Consider the following 24480-nt stretch of genomic DNA (forward strand, 5'->3'; position numbering starts at 1 on the left):
CATAGAACAAATCTCATGTCATTTTCATGAAAAAGACATCCTACGCATAGGATGTCTCCAGCATAATTTGGACCTTCAGTGCAAACAGTGACATCATGGGAGCCAATACCATGGTGCAATGAGCCCATATACCAATTTTTAACCCATTTGGACATCAATTGCTAACTATTATGGAATTTCTACCCAATTTGTGACATAAAGCCTGAATCAGCCCAAAAATCCACTTTTTGATATCCAAATCCATATCCAAGCACATAGCCATGCTCCATAAGCCATGCACTACCCGCATGTCAAGTATCAACCAATTCTGATGAAAAAGACATCCTATGCGTAGGATGTCTAAATGGAAATTTTTGGCCAGAACTGCACTGTGAGCACATGCACAGCTTCACAAGTTCCTTTTAAGCTTTATTTTCAATTTTCAAGTCATTTGGATAGTTAAAACTCAGTGCAACAGGATCTATGGCAGCCACGAAGTCACCGGCAAAGAAGAAAAGAATGACCATTAAGGACTACCTAGAAGAAGTGGAGCCCTTCGTCATACCAGAAGGAACACTAAATCCCATCAGCACATGGATCCAAGAAGATCTGTTAGAGTCCAATGACCTAAAGATCTACCAAGGAGTGTTCAAAGACACTGAAGGGAATGTGATCGAGCGACCAATGCTTCCGCGATAACTCAACGAGTTCGTAAGAAGCAAGATGGCTGGGTACTTGGAGAAGATTGATCTCCACAACTACTTTAAAGCAGTACCGGCAGGGGTTGACATAAAGAGAGTGTGGGAGTTTGTGACAACCATCAAAGAAGATGGAGTTACCAAAGTAACAGATCTACAAGGCAGGCCAGAAACAGAAATAACCATCACTGAGTAGGTTGTAGCAGATGCACTAGACCTCTCTAACAAGGGGGATAGTGTAACTAAAAGAAGGGATGAGGTCAAGGTGTACAATAAGAAGAAAGGAAACTACACCTTTGAAGATATTGCAAACCCAAGAGTGAAAATCATGAGTCAGTTGTACAACCAATACTTCCACATGTGTACGAAGAGGCCACAAAAGTACAGAATGCCGCCAGGTGCAATTGCCACGACATTCACTTGGGCAGTGACAAAAGGCACCCCAAAGATAATCAATTATGCAACGTATATACATGACAACCTAGTAAAGATGGGTAACAAGAAGCCAACATATATTGTGCCAGGAGAACTAATCACTAAGGTGATTTATGGGGCACTGCACGCAAAAGGAAGATGGCCTGACCTCCCGTCTCAGAACAACTGGCTGAGGCTAAAAGAAGACGAGCCACAAAGAGCACCAAGGGTTGCCACAAGACTGAAAAGACGGCTAGAGCCGGTCCTAGAAGAGCAGCCCGAGCAAGAGAAGGGGAAGAAAGATTTTTCTCAAGTGCCGGTGAAAGAAACAAAGTCACAAAAAGCGGCAAGATTAGAGAGGCTGATAGAGAGCTTCAGAGCAGAGAGAGCCCTTAAAGGTGATTTAAGTGAACTCTGGAAGCCTTCTCTAGAAGCTATGTCGGGATCATCCCGAAGAGTGCAAAGGCACAGATTCAAGGATTATATCAAGAATTTTGAGATTCTTGATGCCGCATCAGAGAATATACCGCATGTACCTTTCACATAGCAGGAAGTGGAGCAAATACGACAGAAACTGATAGATGAGCAAGAGAGCCAAGAAAGATAAAGAAAAACTAAAGCAGACAGAGATTTAAAGGGAAAGCCTACATCTCTACCGGCCAGCCCTAAACCCAACCCACCACCCTCACCACCTCCTCACAGCCCTCCACAAGAAGATAAAGAGGAGGAAGACAAACACAAAGGCCAGGAGGAGCCGGAGAGAGAACAAAGCCAGGAAAGGGAAGAGGTTAAACCCGAGAGTGAGAAGACAAAGCCAAACAAATAATACAACACATTTCTGGACCTGCTAGATGCAGGATACACAAAAGAATAAGCTTCCACAGTCGCATTCGACTTGGCAAATACCGGGCCTAAAGAACAAATGCAAGGCATCAGGCTAGTGGAACTAAAAGAAATTGCCACAGATACAGTGGATATGCACTCGCCCTCAAATGACTGGGATGTGGTGATGACGAAGCTAACCGGGTTGAGAGCGTAGTCCATGGATTTAAAAAGTGAGATGGCAGCTCTCAAGGCCACGTAAATAAAGATAAAGTTGGAAGTAGACTCTCTACAAGGACAAAGCCAAAGGCAGAAAGAGAGAGAAGCTGAGCTACAGGCCAGCCTAGCAAGGGCATTGCAAAGATGCCAGGCAATGGAGGAAGAAAATCAGGCAACAGCACAAAGAATGCAAGGAGTTGAAGAGGAATGTCAGCAACTCAGCAAATCACTGATAGATGCCGAGAGGGAAAGGAATAACCTGACCCTACAGCTGGGTGAGGAATCTAAAGAAGTGGAAGCCATGAGAAATGCCAAAGAAAAGGCGGAGATAGATCAAGAAGCCAGCCAAGATGAGGTACTTGAGCTCAAGGACTAGCTCAAAGTGAAAGATCAGACCATCCAGAGGCTGCAAGCATCCCCTGCTAGAGTCAGAGCTACTAGCTCGACTCACATCACTACGGAAAGTCAACTCTATGAAGAACAGATGCAAGAACTTCAGAAGGAGCTGACTCTAGAGAAAAAGCAAAGATTGATGATGGCACAAGAGTCTATTGTCATGCAAACAAGAATGGAAGAAGACCAAAAAGCCCTGCAAGAGGAAGTAGAAAGTATAAAAGGAAATTTCGAGGAGGCGGAGAGGATAAACGCCGAATTAAATGACCTCCTCATGAATATGGGCAAAGAAGCTGAATCAAAAAAAAAGAAACTACTAAAGCAGATAGAGGAGCTAAGAGGACAGCAAGCAGGAGAGCAAGAGGGCACAGGGCCAACAGCCAATGAGGGCATCGATTTAGAAAATGTGGCAGATCCGGTGGACACGCCTATGCAAGAGGAAATCCTAGAAGGATCCTCTCAAGAGCCACAAAATCTAACACGGAAGGAGGAAGAGAAGCTAAGGAAGGCAATAGAGGTGGAAATCAGAGAGACAACAAAGGAAGCCTTGGAGTGGGAGTAGAGGGTTTTCAAGTCTATGACCATTCAAAAGATTGACGCCACCAATCTCAGGCGCGAATGTCTTCGACCCTCTCTCGCATATCCATTGATGAAATATGAAGCAACCACCACCATCAATATGCGGATAAGAGAAGAGCTGACCGTACCACTCTACAATGCAGATACCTCCCAGCCAGAAGGGGTCAGGCTAATTGTTGACTCTCACCCAAAACAGAGGAAGGCTTGGCTCACAAAGTACCCACAATACCTAATCCACTTGGTAGAGGCACCGAGAAACATCATAGACAACCTCAGCTTTTGTCCTCTACCAAGGATCAGGACAGTATTTGAGACATTCAAGCCAGGCCAGGTGACAGACAGTATCTTCTTCTTCCAAGATACTTACAGATGCACTTATGATCTATCTGGTCAGCCTTCCAAGGAGGTGATACATGCGCTGTATCAAAGGATAATGTTTCTACCATCCTATCACCTCCAGGCCTTTGAAGAAGCGTTCTACACAGGCTTCTTCACAATAAACACTGATCAAGATGCGTGAAACCATACGATGAAGAAGCAGATCAGCCGGCCATGTCGGGAACGACATGAGCAAGGAGGGGGGGGGGTGTTAGAAGCTGGACACACCCCACGGAGACTAACTACTCGGAGGATTATCATTTTTTGTAATTATTCATTTATTGAGGAAACCTGATTTTTCACCTTGTAAATATTGAGACTTACAGAAGTTTCCAGATTGTATCCCAGTTTTGATAGATAGATGGAGTAGTTGGTTGATTTTGGAACTTTAGGGTTTGAGAATTTTAAGGTATAACACCATATTAGTGAATTTGGGAATTTCCTAATTTCCACTTTCAAAATCAACTTAAGATTTGATCACATGGCCAAATCTTAGCCAAAGTTTTGAGAGCATGGCTTGAAAGTGCTTTTCAAGTACTACTTTTTGGAAGGAGTTGGACTTTAAAAATATTTAGGGATTTGTCCATATGGTCAAATCTTTAAGACATTAGTGATTCCCAAATTGGCTCTAAAGTCTCAAACTCTCTAATATGGTGTTGTATATATACCACTTTTTTATCTTAATGAAAAAACCTTTTGTCATTTTTAAAACAAGTTTTTGAAGTCTGAGTAAGCGTACTGTGTACGAGAGAGAGTGTGAGCTTCATCTTGACGCTATGTGTGTACCGGTGGTCGGAATCAAGCGCGGAGAAGTGCAGCGTGTTGCCCTCAACGAGAGCTACGTGCCGATACCTACATTGTGTGCGTACGGTCCGAATTTGCGAGCTCCTTCCACGAGCTTCATCTGGTGATTGGGTAAGCATACGTTGTCTGATTTTGCATTGCAGCATATCCACGCATTCACATTGAGTAGAGATACACATTAGGCACTTTAGATTTTAGAAACGAAGACCATTAAATTTCGTCCAGACATCCTACGTGTTTTTGCACTGGGTGTTTTGGGTTGGGATTTTGGTTCATAGATCTTAGGGAGAGCAACCTATTGGTGTTAGTAGGGTCTCCTTCAAGTTCTATGGTGTTTTGAGATTGTTTGATGAGTGTTCGGCTCTAGAAAGCGTTGTAGGAAGTTTCCTCTTATGCATTCTTGAAGGCTGTGACTTAGACAATTGATAGAGACCTCTGTAGGAATTAGTTAGGAGTCGGTCGAGTGTAGGTTGACACCTTATGCTTGCTTCCACGCGCTCGTGGGTCGAGCTTCGTCCTTAGCTGACATTACATGTTAGGTGAGTTCTCGCTGTGCTGACGTCCGTCGCGGCGTATCCGTCCAACAGGTTGATGTGAAGCTTCGTGGTCCAAACAAAGAAGTTGGAGACGACGCACCCTCTCTTTGACTGTGAAACCTCGTAGTTTTGACATTGCATCTTCTTTAGATTGATGATTCTTTTTTGGATGCCACTAAAATTTCTTTGATGTGGATTGTGAATACTATGAGTTATTTGGTTGGTGAGTTGGTTTTGGTCTCCATTTCCAAATGACTTTTGTTGGTTGTATATGGTTTGATTGTATTGGCTTTGTTGTCTTAAAAAAAGCTCTAGATTTTTTTGTTTGGGTTCTGTTTGGGTTTGTTGGGGTTGGGTGGATTGAATTTCAGTATAATGCCTTTGTGTATCCATATTTTCTTCAAATGGGCTTGCATAATGGATTTTCTTACCCATATTTTCTTGATTGTCTTTGTAGAGTTTGGTATAGGTTCAAATGTTGGTAGAATAGGTTCCCATAGGTGATCTAACTATACGAATGGTGTGGCAAAAGATGTGTCATCTAACATGAATTGTAAGGTATCATTCTGCCAATTTAGTGTGGATTTATATGTGCGCATCCACGGAACTCCTAGGATCATTGCCTCATTAAGGTTTGTATCCATGACTACATGAAATTGATAAGTATAAGCATTTCTATCAACTGTTATTGATAAATTGATGTCACCCATGCTGTTCATTGTTCCTTGGTTGGCCGCCTTGAACCCAACAGTATTTTGCGTTAGAGATTCTCTTGTCATTTTTAGAAATGTTGAGTAGTTGACGACATTTTCTCGTACCCCTATGTACACTAATGCGCGTTCAATGAAACCATCATGAAATTGAAGAAAAATGCGTAGATCTGTGCCACCTACCATTTAGGCTCCATTTGAATTGATGCTACTGGAGAGGACTTTTCTCTATTGCCAATTTTCCTTATGGTTTGCTTGTTCCTTTTGCTTTAATATTCTGATTCTGGCTTCTTCTTTAGCATGTTCCTGAATAGCATGGGCTCGATTTTTCCGTTGTTCAGCTGCATAAATTGTTTGTAGCTCTTCTTGTGTCAATGAAAGAAGATATATTTTAAACCTGCACCAACCTATCCAATTAGGCATCTCCTCACTTGCCAATGATGTAAGCTTGATGGTGCCAGTTTGCAATATGTCATGTATTACAAAAGGCCCCATCCCTTGCTTTTTGAGTTTTTTTGGAGTGTTACTTTAGGGCATATACCAAAACGTAATCCCCAGTTTGGAACTCCTTGCTTGTTAGATGTTGGTCATGAAAAGCCTTCATTTCTCATTTTTGAACATATATTCCTGCTACTGCCCTTAACACTAGAATGGTAACCTAAAAGGACATAAAAGTGTCCTTTCAGGGTTTTGGGAAAAATTTCCAAAACCATAGTAGATCCACTCATTTTGAAAAATCCTTTCATAAGCTTATAGTTCAATAACTACTACATATGGAAAAAATGAGAAACTTGTAATTTTTCTCATCCCTTGGTCACTACAAGCCTCCAAAGTTGATGGACCAGTGCATTTTGCCCAAAACAGCAATTTCTTACGGTTGATTGCATATAAATAAGACTGGGGACTTTTTAAGGACATGAGATAAAATGCCGTGTTAACTTCAATGTGTTGGTGACCAAAACATATGGTTGATTTTACCTCACTAATTTGTTTTTGGTATTAAAAAAAAGGTACAAAAAAGTTGCATTTTTGCCATTCTGCGGACCTATCATCAAAGTTTCTATAGTCACGCTCAATACAGATACTATATACATGTTTTTTTAGTTTCCTTTGGGCCTTTGGATTCAAAAGGAGCCATGGAGCATGTCAAAAGGATAATGGATCTCTTACAATTGGAACCTTGGGGGCGATGATAAAGTGCTAAATACAACAAACATGAAAAAATTGGGTTTAGCATTATGACCTCTAGAAACCCATAAAAACTACTCAATATCTAGCCAAGTTTGTAGTCTATAATTAGATATAGTTACTAACTAAAAAATACACACAATTGGCCTAAGAAACTAGCAATATTGAGAAAGTTATACTTGCTACTCTAAAATGTATCGTATTCTTTAGCAATAATCAAAAAACTCAACCATCATCATATACTATGCTATATAGCATATTAGGTCCCCCAAAACTCAAGGAAGATTAGATTTATGTTATACATTACACATACACAATCAAAATTGAATTTGGATATCAAGAAAGCCACCAAAAAAATCATAAAAGTGCTAATTTTGGCCAAAAAACAGGATTATGCAATTCTTATAAATTGGTCATAACTTTCAATTTTAACACTTAGCTCTCCCTACAAGCATCAAAACATGTTCAGAACTATGAAGGCCTAACCTCTAGCCATCTAAACCTCACAAACATGAAGTTTAGAGTGGTATAGTTGCCAACATTTGAAAAAAGGCCAAAAACAGGACCCGTTTTTTCACACAGTTTCGGTTCAAAAATGTTGTGCAAGAGTAAGGTTAATGGTGGTGAGATCGATACTAAAAAAAAATGCTAAGTTTTTTTTTAGCTCATAAGGCAACTTTGTGGATATATAGCACCTAGAAATTCATTTTCATACTCTTCAAATAATTCAAGGAAAATGGTCACTTAACAGAACACAAAAGTGTCCAAGGACATAAAAGTGTCCTGTTACCATTCTAGTGTTAATCTAGTTTCATCTAATTGTTCCAAGAGTCTAGCCTTTCAAAATAGTTAGTGTCCTGTGTACCCTAACTGTGTTGTGACTCGAAGCATGGGAATCAAGAATTCCATGGGTAGAATCGCATTAATACCGAACACAAGGTTAAATGGAGAGGTTATGATGGAATTAGTAAATGCTACCATGTAAGCCCATAACACTGAGTCTAGCTTTAGGTCCCAATTAGTTCTTCAGTCACTCACTATTTTGGTTAGCACCATGCATAAGATTTTGTTGGTACTCTGCTTGTCCGTCAGCTTGGGGGTGGTAGGGTGCTCATTTGTGATGAACCACAATGAATTCGTCAAGTAAGCTTTCAATGACGGTGTTTACAAAGTGTGTTCCTCGATTGTTCACAATCCCAATGGGTAGACTGTATCTGGCAAATATGTTTTCAAACATGAACTATGCCATAGTCTGTGCATCATTTTTCTGTGCTGCTTTTTCTTGGACCCATTCGGTCTAATAATATATTGCTACTAAGATATATTGTGCATGTGTACGGTATGATGTGGACTATAAAATCTATGCGCCATTTAGCAACAGGTCAAACTCCTATCATCGGTTGTAATGGAATTTTATCTCTTTGCAGAGGTGCTTTTATTCATTGGCATTCATCACACCGTTTTACATGTCTCTGCGTCTCTGGACAGTGTTGGCTACCATATTCGTGCATGAAGTATCAGCTTTGCACTTTTGTCAGCAAAAAAACGTCCACCTGGCTGGCTTGAGTGTGCTTGTTCTAGGATGGAGAAATATTCGCTTTCAGCAGCACACAATCTTAAATTGATTGTCCTTTCTTCACAGGTACAGTTGGTTTGAAATCAGCACATGGTGATTTTCTTCCTCCTTTATAGCTCTCATTTGTGCCAAACTTGCATTTAATTCTTAGTACATTTGGTCTGAGATTAAATGGTTTGGGGCAAGATATCTACTCTCAATGTCTATCAAACTTGCGAGTATTGATCTTGATTCAAGCTTGTCTCCAGTAATCGCAAGCAAAATCTATACTCTACATCACTAAAACACCAAACTTGACAATCTACTTTGAATCCTTCTCATGCTAATTACTACACCTGGCACACTCTTGTGTTTGGTGCATCTATACAATTGAGGACTTCTCCCCATACCAATATGGAAAGCTTATGCAATTAACTCTACTCAAAGGCAATTACTTTTGTATAAAGATGTACGAGCACTCTTTCCAAGCATAAACAAGATTAACATTAACCATGAATCTAGACTTAGGTCTTGACATCAGAGGACAGATTATTAGCCTGTTGTAAATTCTAGCCTATCTATTTGAACACTGGTATTTCTCTCAACGACCTTGGATAACTTTTTATTGCAGCTTACAAGAGAATCGAATAGACATTAAGACACTCTCCATGCTGCTAGCTCTCTTTACCCAATTTAGGTAACAAATTTAACCACCCAAGTCATTACATTTGTTTCTCGATAGAAATTCATGGTTTACATATTCTATGCTCTCAAACATCCTCCTAACTATTCAAGTAATGTTGTACAAGTTGTGTTAGGAGCTTGACCTCTGTTTTCCGACAGGCTTGCCCCACTCATGCTTGTTAGCAAAAAATTGATAGAAGGGCTTGCATATGGATCGTGGTGCTTTTAGTTAAAGAAGAAATTTTGTTGTCAAAAATCATCATCTTAATAAATCAACGTAACAATCAAGACCTCATATGCAACCCTGTAGCTCAAATGAAACAAATGAAAAGAGGAAACATCAGATCACTAACATGGTTCCCATAGGACTCGTAAACATGATAACATAATGGTTACCCATCATATAAGAACTTTGGATATAAAAGTCATAACTAATGAATCTAACTGCAACTACTCTTAGTATTTGATTTTCTAGTACCATGTTTTCTCCTATTGCCTTACTACCAACAAGAAGGTGAACAAGGCTAATTCAAGCTCTAATTGTAGGTGTTACGAAGGCACTCTCCATCACACAAAGAAGCTTTTGACTAGTATCCATAGCAACAACCTACAATCAACACAATAGAAGGGAAAAAACTATCATCATGAAGCATACTTAAAGATAAAAATAGAAGCAATGATGATATCCAATTGTGAAACCTACTATCCATTGGCTTATATATATGTTGGTACATATTCCACACTTTAGTGTAACCCTATCTCGTTATTTTTGTCAGCTAGCCATTAGTTAATGCATTAAGAAATAAAGGCCCCTCCTTTGCTTGACATCCAATCAATCAACCACAAAGGAATCTTCTCTGGGTAAATATTGAGAAAGTCAATAGCATCATGACATTACTCTTGTATATTGTATTAGTAGATCTCACATAGTTAATAACATTTTTGAACATGGTTGATGTAATTGAAATGGCCTGTGAACTTTGAGAATAGAGGAATTAGGAGAATTAAAGAGAACATTTTTGTGAGACTACTTTGAGAACAAAGAGGGTGAACTTAATTGATGGTACCAACATAATCATAGCACTTAAGTAACTTGGCATGAAAAATACTTTTGCAAGAGAGAGAGTTTAGAGAACTTGACAACAATTGAGGACTAGATTTATGTGGAGCTGGTCCCCCCCTCCAATAGGCTTTGGTATTATAGATTCTCCCATCAAGAAAGACTTGGTACAATACAATCTTTGTGTTCCTTGTGACCTAGGTGATGCAATGAAGATGGAAATCTCTATGCACCACGAGTATAACATACTTTGTAAAAAGCATTAACTATCCCAAGCCTGAGTCCCAAGGCCTCAAACACCTTCAAAGGTGTAGAGAGCTAGCGGGGAATGAGGGTAGGGAAGAAGAAGAAGAAGCATTCATAGGAGAAAGAAATAGTTCCTCACTTATCATCACTCTTCTTGCTAGTATACATAATAGCATAGTAATGAATATGGAGACGATGGAAAGCTTAAGCATTGAAGCATGGTTCTTGGTTGGATTTGCATTCCATATCCAAGAGTGTTTGTGTAGGCTCTCGACTTCTCTACTAGCTTGGAGAAGGAGATGGAGCTCTTGCACTTTGAACTTCACACAATGAGAGTGTGTGTGTTGGGGGGGGGTAGGGGGGGGGAGAGTATACCCCCCAGTCTATCCCCTTGCTTGCTTTTGCCAACCCCCTCTTCTAGCACTATCTTGCATATGATTGGACCTCCTCAATCTTTGCCAATCACATGCTTAGTGCATATCAAGCAACAAGGGTAGTCTTGGGACAAGTGTCCCCCTTTCCCCTTTGAGAGATAGGACTTGATAAATGCATAAAAAATTAATTAAATTAACTAAGTTATCATTGGACCCCTTGGGAGGCTAACCAATAGGCTTTAGGCACACTATGAGTGAAACATGAAGAGGAGGTTGACAAGTGTCTCTGCTACTTTCTTTGTACCAAGGATGCCTTCTGTGAGTGTGTATGTGTTCTCTCTCTAGCCCCAACAATGCAGGCTCGCCCCTCCTTGTGTAGGGATATGCATTGACGTTTGAGTACCTTACCCCCTCAAAGCACCTTAGTCATGGAGCACCTTAGCACCTTTTTGATTAAGCACCTCAAGCACCTTAGTTAGCAAGCATGAACTACACCTCAAGCTTGGGCTGTGTTCCACCCTTAAGCATGGTCCTAGATTACCGAAGTTCAAAGGAATTTTAACACTAACCTTTAGAGGTCTTTAATGAAGCTAACCCTACGGTCTTTAATCTCCATTATCTAGCCTTGCTCTTTGACAAACCATCTCTCACTTGGACTCCTTTACCATTGGCCCCGTGTTGAGATAGATCTGTAAGCACATGTCTATATTCTAGCCCTTTTTCTCATTTATTCTCTCACATTAAATGATCCATTTAATATGAGAAAATCATTTGCGATGGTTAGATATTAGATTTTATGACATTACCTCTCCCTTGAAATCATAGTCGTCCTCGAATATGAGGTAGAAGAGATATAGCCTTAGTCATTAGTCAGTGTTTCTTGGCGGGTAGAGGATCCCTTTTTACCCTACAACATCATTCCAAGATGGATGACTAATCCACTTGGAGACATAGATGTCTCAAGCATGTGTGCTCTTTATTCCATTTCATTCTCCCAAGTAGACTGAAAAATTTTACTTGGTGTTTGAGAGACGTCGTCATCATAAACATGATTCTAAACATGCATACTACTTAAATTTGTGCATAATAAAAAGAGAAGTAGTATTATAAGACAAAGCATTAGTCATTTAAAAGAAACATGTACCCTTGCTTACTGTAATGTAGCATTGTAAGCATTGACAAGGTTCATACTATCCTTAAGTTGTATTACTTGCATCCATCTAGCACCTTCAAAAGGATAATTTTTTAATTTTAAAAGATATCGTCGGATAATCTTACCATGTCGTAGTACCTTTCCTTTATGCCAAAGAATAGCTTCGGGTTGTAGCATCTCTTCTCGGTCTTCAATTTTGGGAGGATCTTCAATAATTGGTTCACTTGGTGGCTCTCCTTTGTAGGGCTAAGGTAAGCTCACATGAAAGCATTGTGTATGAGCCAATGGTTGGGTAGCTTGAGTTGATAAGCCACCTCATTGATTGGCTTCAAGATTTGAAAATGACCATAGTATACTTTTGCTAGTTTAGCATAGTACTTTTGATGGCCCATTGGGCTTTTTCCCGTTGTTTGCCTCAATCGAGCATTGGGAAACTTAATTAAGACCCAATCATTTTCTTTGAATGTTAAGGAACTTATGTGCTTGTTCAAATCAGATTTTTGCCTTTGTTGAGAGGTTGATATAGCCTCCTTAATCTTTTAAAAAGATTCTTGTAGGTCACGGCTATACTCATCGATAGCGAAGATCTTCCCATGTACTTTAAGTAGCAAGAGACTTTTAGGTCTTCCCTCAATGATTTCAAAAGGTGCTTTTCCCCAAGAAGTATGGATAGTATTATTGTACACATACTCTACAAGAGGTAAGTATTTTTTCCATTGTGAGTGTTGATCTACTTCTGTAACATAGGTCTTTAGTAGATCAAGAATCATAAGACTGGCTATCTCACTTTGGCCATCCGTTTGTGGGTGATAGGCCGAAGAGAAATTTAATCTTGTACCTAGATTTTCAAAGAGACCTTTCCAAGAATTATTGGTCAGTCTAGGATATCTATCTAACACAATGGATGTTGGCAATCCATGGTGTTTGAAATTTTGGGATATGAAGAGAGTTTCCATTTGGTGTGCATTAATAGTCTTTTTGACAGGAATAAAGTGTGATTGCTTGCTAAACCTATCAACTTATGTCCATATTCCTGTATTCCTATGGATAGACTTGGGTAATCCAAAGATAAAGTCAATGGATATACTCTCCCATGGTGAATTAGGGACTAGCAGTGGCTATAATAATCCAAATTGCTTCCCTCTATCATAATATTTTGTCATACCACACATTTTGAAGCATAGGGCCTTCTTACTAAGTATGAGTTCATGACTCGGTATGTCCAAAAGACAGCATAAGTTAAGGTAAAGAATATAATATATCCTTGCACTTTAACATCGCCTTCTTGGATCTTTTGCTTCACCCAAAGTTGTGGGTTGGTCATAAACCTATCAAGCACTTTTGTTTGATGTTCACGCTGAGCTTCAACAAATAACTTCCATGCTACGTAAGTGTTAGGTACAAGGTAATCTCTGGTCCCCTTTAAAACTCGAACCACTTCAATTTCACCAATGGAAACTGAATCCAACCGCATAATTGAACAAGAATCTTTGTGCAAAATCACTTCGGAGTTCATCTAGAAAATTAAGAAGATCCATCTAAAACAAGACAATGAGAGAGAGAGAAACTTAGTACACATGAGGACCAAAACTCAATCTACGCTTCTCTTACTCATTAAAATTTGATTTTTTTATAACCGATCCTTAAGATTTTGGATCTCTCAAAGCCATTTGAGGTCCAATGTGATGCTTGTGATGATTGCCTTGGAGAATCCTTCCTTCAAGAAGGGCATGCCATAGCATACGAGAGCTGAAGGCTCAATATGGATGAACGGATCTTGGGAATTTATGAGAAAGAGCTTTTAACTGTTCTACATGCCCTAGACACATGGGCGGCACTATCTATTGGGGAATCCATTTATTTTACGAGTAGACCACCAAAGTCTCAAATACTTCATGACACAAACCAAGATTTTTGACACACAAATGAGGTGGGCAAATTTCGCAATTTTATTTTCATATTTCTCATGTTTCTAGTAAACACAATCAAGTGGCTGATACACTTTCACAAAGGACAAAAGTTAATGTGGTGTCTATAGCTACTCACAATGATCTATCTTCTATGATAGATGAGTATGCCATTGACCTCGGCTTTAAAGACGTAATGTCAGCCCTTGCTTTGTCTAAGAAAGAGGAGCCATTTACCTTGAATCCTTGGTTATCTTCTCCATGGCAATAGGCTATGTGTTACCCACTCCCTTTGGAAGAAAGTCAGGTATGAATCCCATGCTCATCCCTATGCGGGGGATAGAGGCATTCAACCTACTCTCCGAGGAGTAGAGACGCATTTCTATTGGTCTACCATGAAAGTGGGCATACATTCTATTATGTACCCTAGGATTGGTTTAATAGAGTCTATGGACCTATTCTCAAATACAACCCTCACAGTGTCACCGTTACCTTTGATGTCTACGAGAAACCAAGGTGCATTGGTGACTTTGCCCAAGCAAAACCAATGGTAGTCAACTCGAGTAGATATTTCTTCATAAATGATGTAAATAAATGACATGCTCATGTAAATTGTTTTAATGGATTATCACCCAAGGATGTATCCCAGGGGGAAGGATGGTACGAAAAGAAAGATGCGACTTTTAGTGCACAAGTTGAACTGCTAAACTTTGACACCAGAGATGTGAACAAATATAGAGGTAGAACCTCAATTGTAGGAACCAATAATTGGTTCATAGGACCCTTTCATATTTATGTATCTCCCTAGAAACACTATGTTATTTTTTGGTCTTCTGCGGTTATAAAAAAATGATTTTGATAAACACATACTGTTTTGAGGATATAATTTTTGAATTTGAATCTTGGTTTTATCATTATAACTAACTCGAGTGATGGGGTGTGTGTGTAGATGACTGACATCTTAGCTCGAGAGAAATGGGTGGATATACTCTCGCGCCTTATGGTGGAGGAGAATTTCCAAACTAGAGTGGAAGTACAAAGACTTGTCACTACCACGCATAATGGGGAAGAGAAGAAAAGATTGATGTCTACGTATTTCATTGTACCAAATACCTTCCGAGCTTGGTATCATTATGATGCAGAGAACCGTGGGTTTAGACCCCCTGAGCATAAACCCTCACTTGTTGGGAGTATCGAATGGACACAATTTAAGATGGGAATGGAGTTCGTTGTCACTAATCAGATATTATACATAAATGCTTATGAACTTTCCCTAAGACCGACAAAGGAAACATGCATGGCCAAAAACATACTTTCTTTAGGAATGGCTATGGGATGCTTTAACATTGTTATGTTTAATGTATGGGGCTAGAAATGAAAAGACAACGACCGACATTTCTTTAACCTTGTACCTTGGAAGTTATTCTTTGACTTATTTGGGAAGTCACTAATCTACAATCCTCGCAATGTAAAAATTTTATACAATGCCTACCACAAACCTCAATGCCTTGAAGATTGTGCAAACATACACAGCTTAGTGGGATGGGACACACCGGATGTGTTTCCAAAATATTTTTCTTTCTTCGATGACTACTTTGGGTACAGGAAGGCGATTGTCCATACTACCAAAATGAGGGTACCTAGAACAAACAAATCTCTTACTCCAAAATGCTATGACTCACACGCCAACGAGGAGATGTTCCAGCCAAAGATCATAAAGGATTATTGGAATCAACCATCAGACATACTCAAGGAATGGGACAACTATGCTCCATTAGTGGAAGGATGTCACAATGGATATTACCGACTGCATTATGTTAGAGCCATTAGGATTTATTAATAGCTTTTGAGACACTTGTAAACTCTTTGTGATCTAAAAATTTGATAATTTATTCATTATTATTTCTCCTATTTTCTTCTCATCTTATCTTTAAACGTCTATTCTATTTGATTTTAGGGGTTCAAGCGGAATATAATATTTTACTAAGTGTGAACTTGGTTGATATGGTGCAGTAAGCTACCATGGCTCCTAGAGTAAATGTGGCTGCTACTAATGCAAATGCACCTATTGTTCCTCAACACACCATCATCAATAGAGACATTGATTCTATGCTTCGTAAGTCTCAACCTGGGAATTTTAGCGGGGAAGGGAAAGATGTAGGCATAGTTCTTGAAGATTGGATTGAGTGCATGGATGACTACTTTGATATAGCCCATTTGTGGTAGTAAACAAAGCTATCATCACTAAGTTCAAACTAGAGAAGAAAACCAAGCATTGATGGAGAGACCATTACCCAAAAAACAATGTTGATCCTAATGCTATAGCTTGGGATTACCATAAAACCCAGCTTAAGAAGAACTAGCATAACAAAGTCTATCATTCAGACTGTAGGAATGAGTTTCTTGATTGTACTCAAGGAACCAGAGACCTGGAATCATACTATCAACATTTCTTAACCCTTGATTCAAGTATGCTCTAGTAGGGATGACTCAAGAGGTCAAAGTAGCTCGATTCGTGTCAGCGTTACATAATCCCATGAAGACTAGACCCCAAAGTATTTGTCTTACCAATTTTGCAGATGTCCTTGATGCAGGCAAACCCATCGAAATAGAATTTTCTACTACCGGAAAGAGGAAACCAAAACTTGTTCCTATTCGTGAAATCAAAAAACCGCGTACCAAAAAGGAACAAAGATTTGGGAATCCACAACAAAGAAGAAAGAACTTATTACGTATGAAATCCATACAGGATCATTTGTGATACACTTGTCTTGATCCTAGTCATCAATCTAGGGATTGTCCATTTAACAATTCAAGCTTCACAAGATTGGTAGACAATTATGAACATAGAAACTTCAATCCGAATTGGAACTTTGGAAATTTTAGACCCAGCCTGCCAACAATTTAGAGGAACTTCAATCAGCAAAACCTGATTCAAAACCAAAGAACCTCAAAACCAAGGGAATTTTAGACTAGGAAATTCACCTTTTTTTGGAATGGACCTCTTGTTAACAATAGAAACAATGAGAATGTTAACCATGAATCTCGTCTAGGAAGAGAGGGAAATCAAAGACCTCAAATTGACAGAGATATAGGAGCTATAGGTGAAGGAAATCAGGCAAAAACATAAGTTCATGCTGCAATTGAACATTAGGGAGTGAATCATACAATTTTAAGTTCTTCAAATCCCAACGAAGTATGAAGGTAACCATTGTACCTTATTGATCGATTCAGAGAGTACACATTCTTTCATATCTTTTGAGTGCATCATAAACCTCATTTTTCTTGAGCACCCTGATACAAACCTTATAGTAGAATTAGCTATGGGTAGGAAAGTTAGATCTTCTTCTTGAGTGGGTAGCTTGATTTTTGTTTTGGATGGTCATTATACTTCTAAAAACTTTGGAGTCTTACCCATAGGAATCTACAATGGAATTATAGGAATGGATTGGCTTAAAGCTAATGATGCTCATATACATTGTAAGGACTCTTCATTGACTTTTGGAAATGATCAAAACTCTAGAGTTACAATTACTGGGAAATTTTTGGAAAATTGGGGAAGCCTAAGCTCAGAAGAACGAGAGGATTTACACAGTAAAGCTTAACCCTACTTGGAGAAGAAGATAGATTCACCTGAACCCGAATGGATAACCAAATTTGATGATGTATTTCTTGAATAAATTTCATAGTTATCACCCAAGCATGATGTTGATCATGCAATAGAGATTATTCCAGGAGCTCAAACAGTTTCTCGTAGACCTTACAAAATGTCAGTACCTGAATCTTTGGAACTCAACTCCTTGAACAAGGCTTCATTCAACCCAACATTTCTCCATGGAGTAATCATGCTCTCTTTAATTGGAAGAAGGATGGTACTCTACGTCTTTGTATTGATTATCGTGGATTGAACCAGGTAACAATAAAGAATAAGTATGCAATACCAATGATTGATGAGTTGCTTGACCGATTACATGGAGCTTCTATCTTCACAAAGATTGATCTTAAGTCAGGGTATTACCAAATCCAAATCAAGGAGGAGGACATACCCAAGACTCGATTTAATACTCATTTTGAACATTATGAATTCACAATTATGCCTTTTGGACTTACTAATGCTCTTGCAACTTTTAATCGTCTCATGATCGATGTGTTTCAAGAACATCTTGATGATTTTTTCTTATCTTCTTTGATGATATCCTGGTTTACTCAAGAGACAGAGAAGAACATGAACAACATGTACAGTGAGTACTTGAACTTCTTCACCAAAATCAACTTTATGCCAAACGTAGAAAATGCACCTTCTTCACTGACAAGATGGAATATTTAGGATTTATTGTATCTAAGGATGGTGTTTATACTAATTCAATTAATATCGAATCTGTTATAGTTATACTAAAATCAGTATAAGAAGTATGTGGCTTTCTTGGTTTGACATGATAGTATCGTACATTTATTGAGGGTTATGCTAAGGTTGTAACTCCATTGACTAATACGCTTAAGAAGGCTAAAGTGTCTACTTGGAATGAACATGCTCAAGCTAGTTTTTCTCCCATACTATAACTTCTAGACTTCTCAAAGACATTCATTGTGCTCATTGATGCAAGTGGACAAGCAATTGGTGGTGTTCTATCTCAAGAAGGAAAACCTGTAGCCTTTGAGTCTCATAAGTTACATATACATGAGTTAAATTATCCTACACATGACTTGGAACTATTGGCCATTGTGCATGCTCGTAAAGTATGGGGACATTATCTTCTTGGAAGGAGATTTGAACTACATACTGACCGTAAAAGCCTGAAGTGGATCTACACCCAACTTGACCTTAATATACGACAACTAAAATGGACGGAGTTGTTATGCGAATATGATTTTGGAATTGAATATAAACCTGGGAAGGAAAATCTTGTGTCCGATTCCTTGAGCAAGAAGAGTATTGTAGCGGCAGTCACAACCTCTACTACTTTGTAATTGAACTTATTCAAGAAGGTATGACTAATGACCCGTATTACATAAAAATCCAGTACTTGATGAACCTAAATAATTGCACAGAGAAGCAAGAAAGGAAAATCAAAGGATTTCACATTGAAGGAGATGACCCTTACTTCGGTAACCTTCTTTGTGTTCCAAATTAAGGTGGAATCAAAATTCAAATATTATAGAAAGCTCATGATATACCTATAGTAGGACATCCTGGATACATTAGAACTTACTCTACTATAAGAAAGAGTTTCTTTTGGCCAGTATTAAAGCGTGATGTGTTGAATTAAGCTATAAGATGTTTAACATGTCAACGTATTAAAGCTGAACCAATTCAATATCCCGGTAAGCTTCAACCTATTGATGCTCCACAAATGAAATGGGAATGAATATCCATGGATTTTATTACAATGCTTCCTACATCTTTGGGATATGACTCTATTTTTGTGGTTGTTGATATGATTACAAAAATGACCCATTTGTTTCCAGTCAAGACAACATCTACGGCTAAGGATATAGCTCAAGTCTACAATGCTTCCTACATCTTTGGGATATGACTCTATTTTTGTGGTTGTTGATATGATTACAAAAATGACCCATTTGTTTCCAGTCAAGACAACATCTACGGCTAAGGATATAGCTCAAGTCTTCATGAAAGGTGTTTTCATGTATCACGATTTACCTTGACAAATAATTTTTGATCGTGATACAAAGTTCACCTCTAATTTTTGGAAAGCCTTATTCTTAGCTACAAGAACCCAGTTAGACTTTAGTACTGCTTATCATCCTCAAACTGATGGGCAGACAGAAAGAACCAATCAAATTGTTGAAGACATGTTAAGAGCTTATTGTGTGCATGAACGGAGTCAATAGACTAGATATTTGTATTTAGTTGAATTTGTGTATAATTCATCACTCCAACGCTCAATTGGAATGTCTCCTTTTTAAGCATTGTACGGACAAGAGTGTCTTACTCCACTCAAATGGATAGACCCTCTCATACAAGTTCAAGCATCCAAAGAGATGTTGGATGAAATGCAACTACAAACCAATCTTAAACGACAGGATATTGAAACTACTCAAGATAGACAGAAGGCTTATGCTGACCCAAGACGCGATCTGTCAAACTTTTTGAAGAGGGTGATATGGTATTTTTTAGGGTGAAACCCAAACGTAGTTCTTTATCAATGGGTAAGTGTAAGAAGCTAAGTGCTAGATATTGTGGATCTTTTGTAAGCACAGAGCGGATTTATGATCAAGCTTACAAAATCTTGTTACCACCACACATAAAGGTACATGATGTTTTTCACGTCAGCTTACTCAAGAAGTATGTAACTAATCTGCAACATATTCTTGATGATTCTCTATTTATCTACCTCTACCGAGATGAAACTTTTGAAGTATATCCCAAGTCATACTTCAGAGCAGAACCAAGCCTCTAGGTAATCGGACCATTATTGAAGACCTTGTTAAATGGTCAACGTAACCTCAAGAAGATGCCACTTGGAAACGTGATGATGTAATGAGACTAAATTATCCATATTTCATGTCGAGGTGAGGACACCTCGAATTTTTCAAGTATGGGAGGATCCAATTTTTGGGTCTCTTCCAAAAAAGGGAAAAATAGCTTTTCATATCTATTTTGCCAAATTTTGACTTAAGATGCTTGATTGACAGTGTTAGAAGGTTCTAAAAAGCAAGGTCGTTTCCATGTTCTAGTAGGTTAGACGGACATTTGGTTCAATTTCGGAAAAATCCGTTATTTTTAGCTTTTTCATGCTTTTTATTGTTTTTATGCTTTTATGTGCTTTTTTGCAAAAAGCAAGGTCGGGTCCTTGATCTACGTGTTCCAAGGAAGCTATGGATCAATTTTGTAAAAATTTGCTTTTTTAGTGCTTTTCACACTATTTTTAGCTTTTCATGATTTTTAATGAAAAGTGAGTCCACTTACTTATTTTAGTAGACGAGGAAAACCCATGGTTCAATTTTTGAAAATTTTTCTTTTTACGCTATTTTTAGCTTTTTGTGCTTTTTGACGTTTTTGAAAAGCACTGTGCTTTTTATGATCATCTAGACATAAAATATTAATTTTAGTCTCCGTCGGATTTAAAAATGATCACCTAGAGCAAAAACGGGACCAAAGGGATTTTTATGAATTTTTTTTAATAAAAATCGGTACTATAAATACACCAGGGTAGTACGAGAAAGTCATAATTATGTCGGGACATTACGGTGTAGCATAGTCTAGCTACAGTTTCGATTAGTTGGCCAAGTACTACTCAATTGGCCAATTTTGCTATAAAAATTGAATGGTAAGTGGGAGAGTTGACCACCAAAAGCAAAGGCTTGTTTTTAGCAAAGTCCCTAAAATCTTGCAGCTATCCTGGCTCAAAAACTAGCGCTAGTTTTCTGATTGGGGCTCACTCCAGCCAGCTGCAAATCCTATAAATTTACCTGCAAGCCTCAATTTTCTGTGTCGTCTATTGCGTCTACTACCGCAAGGCTATACGTATCTATTATACGGAGTGGTGAAAACTCTTCATCACCATATCGATAAGCTCTTCTCTAGAGAAGAAGAAGAAGAAGAAGAAGGATACTCTCTCTCTACTTTGCTTATTATCTTCTCTCTCGTTTCACGGTGTACGTGCTCTCTGGAAGCTTTCGTGGTGGATACCTCTACGTAGCTCTCATTACCGCTCTCTTGTGGCAAATCAAGAAGCTTTTTGACAGGCCCTAATTGATTCTAAATCACTATAGGAAGCTATAAACTCCATAGCCATCATCTCTCTCTCTCTATGTTTTTTTTTGAGTAGTCACCCTCTCGACGACTTTTTTTGCATACAAGTGCATGTATGGATTAACCAAGTACATACGAAGTTTCTCCATGATTACTTCATCATGTTTAACATTCTGATTTATGCACATGATACGTTTATGATCACGTGCGTGCATAAAAAGCGCTTTTCATTTCACGTCACAGAGGTGGTAGGAACATTGTTTTGGTCATAAATCACAAATCGTTATGAATCAGCCGGAACCCTTTATACCAGAGATAAAACACATCATTTAGAACATTTTCACTCTTAGGTCTCATATGAAAAATATGTAGGAGCTAAGAGATATGGTCACAAAACAGCTTGGTGTCCACTACAACCATTTCTTTTTTACTCCAGGCTCCTTGGAGTGCCACAATATAGATTCACCGAATGGGAAAACCCACTTAACCAATTGAAAAGCTTGATGAAACTTGATTATAAATGAATTTAGGTCTCCATTATCACTTCAAGAATGCGAGTTATTAATCATTCTATAACCGGTTTTACCTACACGTATAGGGGTCCTACCAAGGAGGGGTACCATATGACGTCGTGAGTTAACCGAGATGTTTCTATATGTTTTATGATTTTTTTTGGTGAGTTGATTTCATCTATTAGATGGCCATAAAATTATGTGAGAGTATATGGTTAAACATCCCGAACCGCATAGACAGATATGATTAAAGTGGCTTACTTTTGGGATTACCGTTTGTTGTGTAAGTACTATATGGGTGAAGTGATGTGATAGAGTGATAGTCTATATTATGGAGCTAATCTTGATGCATTGGTATGAGGTCAAATAATTTCATTTTCATGTTCTGCATATTCACGAAAATGAAAAAAAAAAATTGCATGTATGTGAAGTTATGATTTATGGTTGACCTAAAGGTCGGAGCTCTTTTGCATCATGTTTATGGTGCTAGAATGTTATCATATGATATATGGGAACTATGGATTGATGTGGATACCTCATATGCATGGTTGTGATTGCTTTCCACCTTTCTAGGTCAAAACTAGCTCTATGTGCTAGGAAGGTGAAGTGCAGATGTGATGCATCAGCTTTGCATGGTTGTATGTTGTCAAAATTGGATTTTTATATCATGATTAGTTGCTGGTTGGACTCTTTTTATGCATGGAAAAATTATGTCTTAAGGGTCATATGTGTGTGGACTCCGATTGACTACATGGGATGTGTCAAATACCAAGTGTGTGAGCTGGTTCGGTGTGATTATGATTCATGGTTAAGGGACGAGATTCCCTTATGGTTTATGGTTGATATTCTATGGTGAAAGCCGATGTGGCTCATGGTTTTTTTTCTGGATATGATTACGCTGCCGAAATGCTGTCAAAATTTTTGCAGCTATGTTATGTTCTAAAGTGAGTATGCAGGATTGGTCGTGCCTCACCCAAGTTGGGTGGAGTGCTCGCCCGTTTTATGTGATTGTATTATGGTTTATGGTTTTGGGATTGGATCATGAAGTGTTCTAGGGGTGAAAGCATGACTGGGTGGACACCAAAGCTGTGTTCGGGACATCACTATTTGGCAAATTAATAGCTGTAATATGTTTGAAAAAGATAGAAGAACCCAAGGCGTGTGATATATCATTGGATATCTTTTGAAGAGGAGAATCTAAAAAGTTGTTTGGCACCAAATTTAGAATTAATTTACAAAAATTTTACCGCGCACCATGTCTAATAGTGCAACTATTCAAAACTAGTAATCAACTCATAAAAGTGTACCACCCAGTCATGCCTTCACCCCTAGATGGTTTATGGTAGACGTGTAAGGGTAGAGATCCTGTACAATCTAGCTGCTTGAAAAGGATTGTTTCTGCATATGGGAAGTGCTATTGTGATTGGACTCATGTTCTATGGTAGCGTCGCTAAAAGACTAGGATCACCTACATCGCTTAGCCTAAGACTAAAGGGTTGTTTACCTGGGGATTTACTAGATCATGGATGTTGCCTATGTCTTATTCTTTTTGTTAGGCTCATCTGCACGGTTAGTGCGTCGGGGGTTGAATGACCTACACGGCTAACACATCGAGGATTTTGCCTTGGATTTTCCTAAACACCCAGTGTTGGGCATCGAAGAGGCGTGGTGCCTAAACTGATATGGTTGGTGTCTATACCCTACCACCTACTGGTACTTGGGATCCTTTTGGAGCTAGGGTTCATGGAGAGAGGCGAAGCGGCCTGAGCCTATGTCTGGCTCAGGTTAGAGGTGTTCTGGCTCGCTCTCAACAAAGTGAAATCCTCTTTGTCCGTAGTAGAGTAGAAGTGGATGGGTGGATTAGTTGATCCCTACACAGGGTCCGGTGCTCTGCTAGTTATTTTGTCATAACCGTTTCATGATGTTATGGTATACCCAGATTTTGTCATTGCATTAATACATGGTTGCCTGTTCCATTTAGAAGGGGCATTTGAAAATTCTATGTTGTCATTCTCTCACGTCTTTGTGCACTCTATTTCACCCTCCACTATACTCTCTCTCTCTCTCTCTCTCTCTCTCTCTCTCTCTCTCTCTCTCTCTCTCTCTCTCTCTCTCTCTCTCTCTCTCTCTCTCTCTCTCTCTCTCTCTCTCTCTTTCTGCAATGCGGTGTACACATATATTCACCCTTCACAATGTTACATTTTTCTTGAGTACCCTTTCATTCAAAACACCCATTGAGGTGTAGAACTAGTCACTAGGTACCCCTAGATGTAGTGTGGCTCATGGCCTAAACTTCATGCTTGGTCAGGCGCTAAGAACTCCTCCCCTATGCAAATGCTTCCTCAACTCTGATGTATATTGAAACTGTATAAAAGTGTAAATTTCATACTTTGTGCATAGACCCCCGAGGAGGGGTATCTCTCAGGTGAGGGTCTAACATTTCTCGATTGATTATGGTTCATGTTGAGCTTTCTCATAGCTTAATAATGGTTAAGCCAAAGGAAAGCTCTGAGAGGCTGCATTATTAAGACTATAGTTACCAACAGTGTACCTTG

This window comes from Adiantum capillus-veneris, chromosome 11 (genome assembly GCF_014529385.1).
Source record: "Adiantum capillus-veneris isolate H3 chromosome 11, ASM1452938v2, whole genome shotgun sequence".
Classification (NCBI taxonomy): domain Eukaryota; kingdom Viridiplantae; phylum Streptophyta; class Polypodiopsida; order Polypodiales; family Pteridaceae; genus Adiantum; species Adiantum capillus-veneris.